The 8,511-nt window shown below is 52.2% G+C and overlaps 1 pseudogene; it reads right to left on the reverse strand.

Annotated features, from left to right (window-relative positions):
- Window positions 1–274: 274 nt before the first annotated feature.
- LOC115297732 overlaps window positions 275–8,511 on the reverse strand; it is a 12,729-nt pseudogene continuing 4,492 nt past the window's right edge.

An 8,511-nucleotide genomic window follows, 5' to 3' on the forward strand; every position in this document is an offset into this window, starting at 1 on the left:
TCAAACTCCTACTGAATCATCCCAAGGAGGAGTTAAGGAACCACGTAGGAAAAAAACTTTATACCATAGACATGGAAAACCTATCCCCTAAAAATGATAGAACTTTGATGAAGAAATTGAATTAGACACAAATAAATGGAAAGATACTATGTGCTCATGCATTATAAAAATGAATATTATAAAAACGCATTTTACCAAAAAGTGACTTACAGATTCAGTGTAAGCCCTCCTGGTCGACACTCTGGGACCATTTTGCACAGAACTAGAAGAATCCTTAATGCTGTGTGGAACTACAGAGGACCACGAAGAGCAAAACAGTCTGCACAAAGAACACACCAGGAGGCATAACATCCCGATCTGAAACTCGATCACAAGCTGTAGTAACCAGAACAGTCTGCGAGGGGCTAAGCGGCAGAAAGACCGATGGAACGGAACGCAGAGCCCAGAAGCAGATCCACACCCACGTGGCCAATTAATTTGCAGGAAAGGAGCCAAGAATACACAACGCTGGAAGGACAGTGTCTTCGATGAACAGTGCTGGGAACACTGGACAGCCCCCAGGGGAGCACCAGACCTCTATCTCCCACCACGCACCACAACCCACTAAAACCCACAACAGCAAAGAGGAAGGAGGAACATTGGCACGGAGGGCAGGGCTGCCCCGAAGTCCAGGAGCCTGGGAGCCGTGATGGGATCCGTTCCCACTGGGGGGACGCGCAGTGGTTCGGATTTGCTCCTGAGCTCCACTGATTAAGTTCCAGCAAGGACAACGCTGGCCTCGGCTATTTCCTGGTGATGTTTCTAACTCTGAAACAATGGCTTCATAGAGGAACGAGAGAATGTGCTTCAGAACCTCCCTCAATGAAGGAAGGAGAAGAGGGAAATGGAAAGGGATGGAGCCCAAGGATCTTTTCCTGCAAGAGCCCCTGCAGGGAGAAGCAAGGACCAGACAGCAGGGAAGTGATGGACGGCAGCATGGTCAGTGCCCCCCATGCACAGGGGGAAGGTCCTGCTGTGAGGGCATGAGGACCAAGCACCCACTTCCATGCCAGGGGGCTCCATCTCTCAGCCCTGACTCAGGACGCTGTCCAGAAGAGGGGTGTTCCATGTTTGCACATGTTATTGGGTTCAAGCCCCATGTCAGGCTCTGTGCTGACAGCTCGGAGCCTGGATTCTGCTTCAGATTCTGTCTCCCTGTCTCTCTGCCCCTCCCCCACTCGTGCTCTGTCTCTCTCTCTCTCTCTTTCAAAAATAAACATTTAAAAGTAAAAAAAAAAAAAAGAAGACATGTGACCAGGACAATCACAAGGAAAACGTGCCAATGACAGCACCCACCCTGGAAACTAGCACTGCAGGGGTTGTGACCTGAGAGCTGGCAAGCAGGCGGGACACCCCAGTGCCCCCCACCCCCTACCCCCTGCACGCATCACAATCCTGGACCCACATCACCCTCCCTCTTGCCACGCTCCCCAGGGACATAGCTCCCAGCACCAAGACAAGAGCCAGCTGGCAGTGGGCCTGGCTGTCACCACTTCCAGGACCACCACACCACCTCACCTGCCACTGGTCGCCCGTGGGCCTCAGAGCACAAGAGGGGTGTCCCTGTGGTCCTGCAGTGTCCACAGACCCTGGCTCTCCTCCATCACGTCGCACATCCCACGCTGGAAAGCCAGCTGCTGCCTGGAAAGCAGCTTCCAGCTGGCGACATGGAGCTGGACGATGGGGACCCTGGGGACGCTGCCCGCGAGGAGACAGAGACGTCACATCACAGCCTCCATGGGACCTGGGGGCTGCCTTTTGACTAGGCCAGCGCAGCACCGAGCCCGGATGCGCCCCGATCCGATGATCCTGCCAAGGCCCGCCGCTCGGCTGTAAGCTAGTGAGGGGCTCGGCCCGAAGCCCCTCGCCGGGCCCCCTCCCCACCCGAGAGCCAGAGGCTCCGGCGATGCTGCACGTCTGTGTCGCCAAGTCCTGGGTGAGCCTGTCCTGCAGTGCTAGGGAGCCGCTCAGGGGGTCACATCCCACCCGGCCCGGCCCCGCCTGAGGGGGACTGCCTGGCGGGAGGTGCTCCGGCCACAAGGCACTGTGTTGTGAGCAGGCGGGGGTCATTGCTCCCAGGGGTGCTCTCTGGTGTTGTTTTCTGAATTTTGGAGCTGATCCAGGTGGCCTTTCCAGGGCCTTGCTGTCGGTGTGTGTGGTGTGTGTGTGCGTGTCCATGTATCTATCCCTGGTGTGTGTGGTGTGTGGGTGTTTGTCTGTCCCTGGTGTGTGTGGGTGGGTGTCTAAGCCTGGTGTGTGTGTGTGTGTGTGTCTATCCCTGGGGTGTGTGTGTGTGTCTATGTCTGGTAGGTGTGTGTGTGTATCTGTGGTGTGTGTGTGTCTAGCCCTGGTGTGTCTGTGTGTGTCTGAGTCTAGCCTGGTGTGTGTGTATGTGTATGTGTGTCTATATGTCTATCCCTGATGTGTGTGTGTGTTTGTGTGTGTCCCTAGTGTGTGTGTGTGTCTCTATGCCTGATAGGTATGTGGGTCTATCTCTTTTGTGTGTGTGTGTGTCTAGCCCTGGTGTGTGTGTGTGTGTGTGTGTGTGTTTCTATCACTCTTTATATGTATGTGTCTATGCCTGGTATGTTTATGTGTATATCTCTGTTGTGTGTGTGTATGTGTGTGTGTGTGTGTGTCTATGCCTAGTAGGTGTGTCTATCTCTGTTGTGTGTGTGTGTGTCTAGCCCTGGTGTGTCTATGTGTGTCTGAGTCTAGCCCTGGTGTGTGTGTGTGTGTGTGTGTCTCTATGCCTGGTAGGTAGTTGGGTCTATCTCTGTTGTGTGTGTGTGTCTAGCCCTGGTGTATGTGTGTGTGTGTGTGTGTGTGTGCCTGTGTGTCTATCCCTGGTTTGTGTGCTGTGCCTCTAGCCCTGGTGTGTATGTAGACTTGGTGTGTGTGTGTCTATGCCTGGTACGTATGTGTGCCTTGTCCCAGTGTTTCTGTGTGTGTGTGTCTGTCTGTCCATCCCTGTGTGTGTGTGTGTGTGTCTATGCTTGGTAGGTGTCTGTTAATATCTCTGGAATGTGTGTGTGTGTGTGTGTGTGTGTGTCTTCTACAGGTGTGTGGGGGATAGACACATACACACACCCCAGGGCTAGATACACACACACACACCCCAGGGCTATACACACACACACACACACATGCATGCATGTGCACACACAAACCCAGGCTCAACACACACAAACACACCACTGCTAGACAGACAGACAGAAACACACCAATGCTAGACACACACACACAACAGAGCTAGATACACACATAAGGATAGATACACACTCAAACACACACACAAACACACACACATCAGGGCTAGACTCACACACACACAAACATGAGGGCTAGACACACACACACACCAGGCATAGACACACTCACCAGGGATAGACACACACACACACAAACATGAGGGATAGACACACACACACACACCAGAGGTAGACATACATTCACACACAGCAGGGCTAGACAAACACACACACACACACACCAGGGCTACACACACACATGCACACTTACACCACGGCCAGACACACACACCAGGGCTAGAGACACACACACACAAACCCGGGATAGACACATACACACACACACACACACACACACACACAGATGCCTACCAGGCATAGACACACACACAGATGCCTACCAGGTATAGACACACACACACACACACACACACACACACCAGGGACAGACACAAACACACACACACACACATGCAGGTCCAGGGTCCCCTGAAGGATGGACAGTGTCGGCGAGAGAGAGATGAGAGAGCCGCACGTTTCTTCCTTGGTCACCAGGCAGACATCTCTGTTCAGTCTGCTTTGGTGTCTTTTTTTATTGGTTTAGCAATAACATGACATCAGAAAATAGAAATTGTTTATAGTTTCTAACTCTTAATGATGAGGTAGTTCAATCATCAAAGGTGTACAGAGACAAGTTTTACAGAAGTATTTTTGTAGAACCATTCTAATTTATCCTTGACATCAGTCCCCAAGGTTAAGAAAGGAACAAACCCATCTTATTTTGTACGGGTTGGGTTTTGGCCAATAATTATGACTTTGTTTTTAATTAACATGTTATAACCAAATCATGTAATGCACTTACAGTAAGGTTAAGTAAATTTTACAATCAAGAGAATAACAAGATGTTTTTAGTAAAAAACAGGATAATATACATATTATTTAAGTTAGTAATGCTAAAACAAAAACATAGGTTAAATTGTATATAGATAGGCTGGGAATTATTTTATCTAGCTCATTAACCACAAGAGAAAAAATGTTTGTTAACAAGTTGCTGGAGAAAGCCCTTTCCTTGATGGAAGCATAATGGGGGCCCTGTGTGCGTTGACCTTGCGCCTGGGTTTCTAATTTTTTATCCATCCTCAAGCTGAAGTCAGTACAAGGGAGGGTATTTGTGACTCTAATAGCGAAAACATATGCAGCAACTTATGTCTGGTCCTTGTCTGTTTCTCATTTGTAAGTTAGGCTCTATTTCTCTGGGCCAGAGTTAATTGTAACTCTTGTGTTCTCACCTCCCCCTTTGTTTTTGGGTCTACAAGGCTCATTAGAAGAGCCTTTTGGCAAACATCTGCAGCGATTTGATCTAAAATCCATCATGCAGGGCCAGGAAAATGCTTTTTCTTATGGGGTAATTGTGTGGGGAATATCGGCATGACTTAGAACATTGTGAGGCCGAATCAATAGCAACAGGCTTAATTTCACATGAGCAGAAGTAGCCGAAGGCGATGCCAGTTCCGCCTCTCATGGCAGGAGCCGTGCACGTCTGCCATTTGCTTACTGTGACCCTGTCATCCAGCAAGGCTGGGGCGGCTCCCAGCACACACACACGAGATGGACACACACACACATACATACACACACACACCAGGGCTAGACTCAGAAAGACAGACACACCAGAGCTAGACACACACACACCTATCAGGCAGAGACACACACAGATACACCAGGGACAGACAGACAGACAGACACACACACACACACTTACACCAGGACTAGACTCACACACAAAAAAAACACACTCACACCACAGCCACACACACACACAGACACATACCAGGGCTACACACACACACACAGACACACAGACACACACCAGGGCTACACACACACACAGACACACACACACCTATCAGGCATAGACACACACATATACACCAGGGCTAAACTCACACACACAGACACAGACACATTCACTAGGGATAGACACATATATACCAGGGTTAGACACACACCCACACCAGGGCTACACACACACACACACACACACACACCAGGGATAGACACACACATAGGAGGGAGAGATATACACACAGCAGGGCTAGACAAGCACACAGACACTAGGGCTAGACACACACACACACACATACACTCACACCAGGGCTAGAGTCAGGCACACACAAACACACCAGGGCTAGACACACACACACCACAGATACACACACACACCTACCAGGCACAGACACACACACACACCCCAGGGATAGACACACACACACACACATACACCAGGGATAGACATGCACACACACACACACCTGGGACAGACACGTACCCACACACTACACACACCAGGGATAAACACGTGGACACACACACACACACCACACACACCGACAGCAAGGCCTTGGAAAGGCCACCTGGATCAGCTCCAAAATTCGGAAAACAAGCACCATGGAGGGGACAACAGCCAAGACCAAGGGCACCACTGGGAGCAAACAAGGACCCCGAGGCCACAGGACCTGGCACCGCCCCCAGTGGTGCGGCCGGGCTCAGAGGCGCCCCCGCGGGCACTCAGCCCCGAGGAGGAGGGCAACGGCTCAGGCTGGTTGGGCACCACCAAGATGCCGCTCACGAACCTGGGGACAGAAGCAGAGGGGAGCCAAGCTGTGCTGCGCTGCCGGGACATCCGCCAGCCCGCTGTCCTCGTTTGTCCGCTCCTGTCCCCGTCGAGGCGGGCTCCCACCCTCCCCGGAGCCCCAGCGAGAACTCAAGGGGGTCCACGGGGAGCTGGACGGCGCTGAGCAAGCTCGGGGGGCACCCCACACCGTTCTCAGGGCCAACAGCACGGCGGCCCACAGGTAGGAGCGGCCCGGCCCGGCCTGCTATGCTCCCCAGCCCTGCTCCCCAGCCTAGACGTGCTCCCCGCCCTGACCACACTCCTGCCCTGGCCACACTCCTGCCCTGGCCACACTCTCTGTCCTGGCCCGATCCCCCAGCCGCGTGGCCACACTCCTGCCCTGGCCACACTCTCTGTCCTGGCCCGATCCCCCAGCCGCGCTGCTGGAAAGGTCCAGGAGCTTCTGTGCTGCTGCTCCCGTGTGCCTGCTCACAGCCGAGACCCTCCCTGCAGGTCCGGGATGATGGGGGCTGTGGGACAGCAGCAACGGGGGCCGGAGGGCGGACTCAGACGCTCCGTCCTTCAGTCCACAGTCACCCAGCACGCAGTCCCCGGAAGCCCACCGTGGGGCCAGCCTCGCCCTGTGAAGGACACGGCCTTCCCTGCTTTCCCGCCAGCTGTATGGTGGCCCCTAGTGCACGGTGCCCAGGGACCCCAGGCGGCTGACCCAGCGCTCCGCCGGCACGAGACATCTGGCACAGATGCTGGGAGTCACCTCTGTGACTCCAGATGAAGGAGGTGCACATCAGTTTCCACAGATTTGACACCAAGTCCTACAAACCTGTTCTTACTGGGGGAGCTCGGTTGGCTCAGCGGGTGGACGTGGGACTTAATCCCAGGCTCATGCATGACTTCCGGCCCTGTGCTGACCACACAGATGACTTAGAAAAAATTTTAAGTCTACCTCTACCCTGTATGGCCCCACAGAAACACCTGTTGAGCACCCATGGGCACCCAGCACCATGCCGAGGGCGGGAGGCAGCGGCCAGCACGGCCCGCTGAGCCTGGCCCTCCATGGGTCAGCAGAGCTGGGCTGGCACCAGCCCAATAGAAACACGGTGCCGGAAGCACCATTTAACCTTGCAAGGGACCCCGTTCAGAGCCAGACACAGATGGAAATCCCTGATGCTACCCTTCAACTGGATAACACCCAAAACAGGACCATCTCTACATGCAGTCAAGATAAAAAATAAGTAACAAGCTATTTTTCTCATCTTTTCCCCTAGGAAGCCTTCAAAATCGGGTATTTGACACCAACAGCATATGTCACGTCAGACATGGAGGCCCCTGGCTCCTGCCTGGACAGTGCAGGCTAAGAAGGGAAAAGCAGAGCAGGGCAGGGCGAGGGCCTTCCTGAGAAGGCAGGGGGCATCCAGCCAGACCCTGAAGAAGGTGACAAGAGCAAGGAGAACTCTCCCAAGTGGGAAGAGCGAACACAGCACATACAAAGGTCCTGAGGCAGGCATGTGCTCGGTGGGGTGGGAAACAGATGCCAGTGAGAAATGGCAACAGAGCGAGGGCCCGAGGCCTTGCAGGTCAGGACCCCAGACGCTGGAGGACTAGAGACCTGCATCAAAGCCCAGGAATCTGTCGGGAGCCACAGGCCCAGAACCATCCACCTCCTCTGAGATCACACGTCATATCCCGTTCAAAATCAAGGAAACAGAAGAGATCTCAGCATTGAGTTACATTGTTCCGTTGTCCTCCATGGCCTCGAATAATGTACTTTAAAATACTGCAGCTGTGCTGACAGCTCAGCGCCTGGAGCCTGCTTCAGATCGTGGCTCCCTCTCTCTCTGCCCTTCCCCCGATCACGCACGCTCGCTTGCCCCCGCAAGAATAAACATTAAAACAAATTGTCACAATAAGACGCACACGTGCCACCGCGGTGGCTTGAAGGCCTGTCGCCTTCAGAAGTTGACCTGCTGCAAATGTGGCCATCCCACCAAGCGGAAAAGAATGGGTACCTGGAGGGCCGAGGCGAAAAGCAATACCACTGGGACTGGTCGGATGAGGCCCCTAACAACTGTAGACTTGGGCACCGATTCCGGAAGGATCGACACCTCAACCCAGGAGGGCGGCTGCTGCAGCATCCGGTTCATCGTAAGGATTTCAACAACCAGAACGAGAACAATAAATATTCTGGGACATTCACGAACAACAATAAGAAATACAACAATGAACGTTCTAGTCTAAACCAGAGAGAGAGAGAGAGAGAGAGAGAGAAAAGGAAAAAAGGAAAGGAAGTAAAGAAGAAAAAAAAAGACAAGAAAAAAAGAAAGAAAACAAAAGAGTGTTCCCAAAAAAAGTAAAGAAAACAAAAGTAAGAAGAGTGTACCAGAAGAAAGAAGGAAAAAAGGAGTCTTCCAGAAAAGAAAGAAAACACAGAAAAGAAAAAAAGAAGTGTTCCAGAAGAAAGAGGAAAGAAGAGAAAAGAAAAAGAAATGTGCCACAAGAAAGAAACAAAGAAAAGAAAAAAAGTCTTTCAGAAAAGTAAGAAAACACAGAAAACAAAAGAAAAAAATAGTGTTCCAGAAGAAAGAAAGA

The sequence above is a fragment of the Suricata suricatta genome, chromosome 8 (genome assembly GCF_006229205.1).
Source record: "Suricata suricatta isolate VVHF042 chromosome 8, meerkat_22Aug2017_6uvM2_HiC, whole genome shotgun sequence".
In the NCBI taxonomy this organism is placed as follows: Eukaryota; Metazoa; Chordata; class Mammalia; order Carnivora; family Herpestidae; genus Suricata; species Suricata suricatta.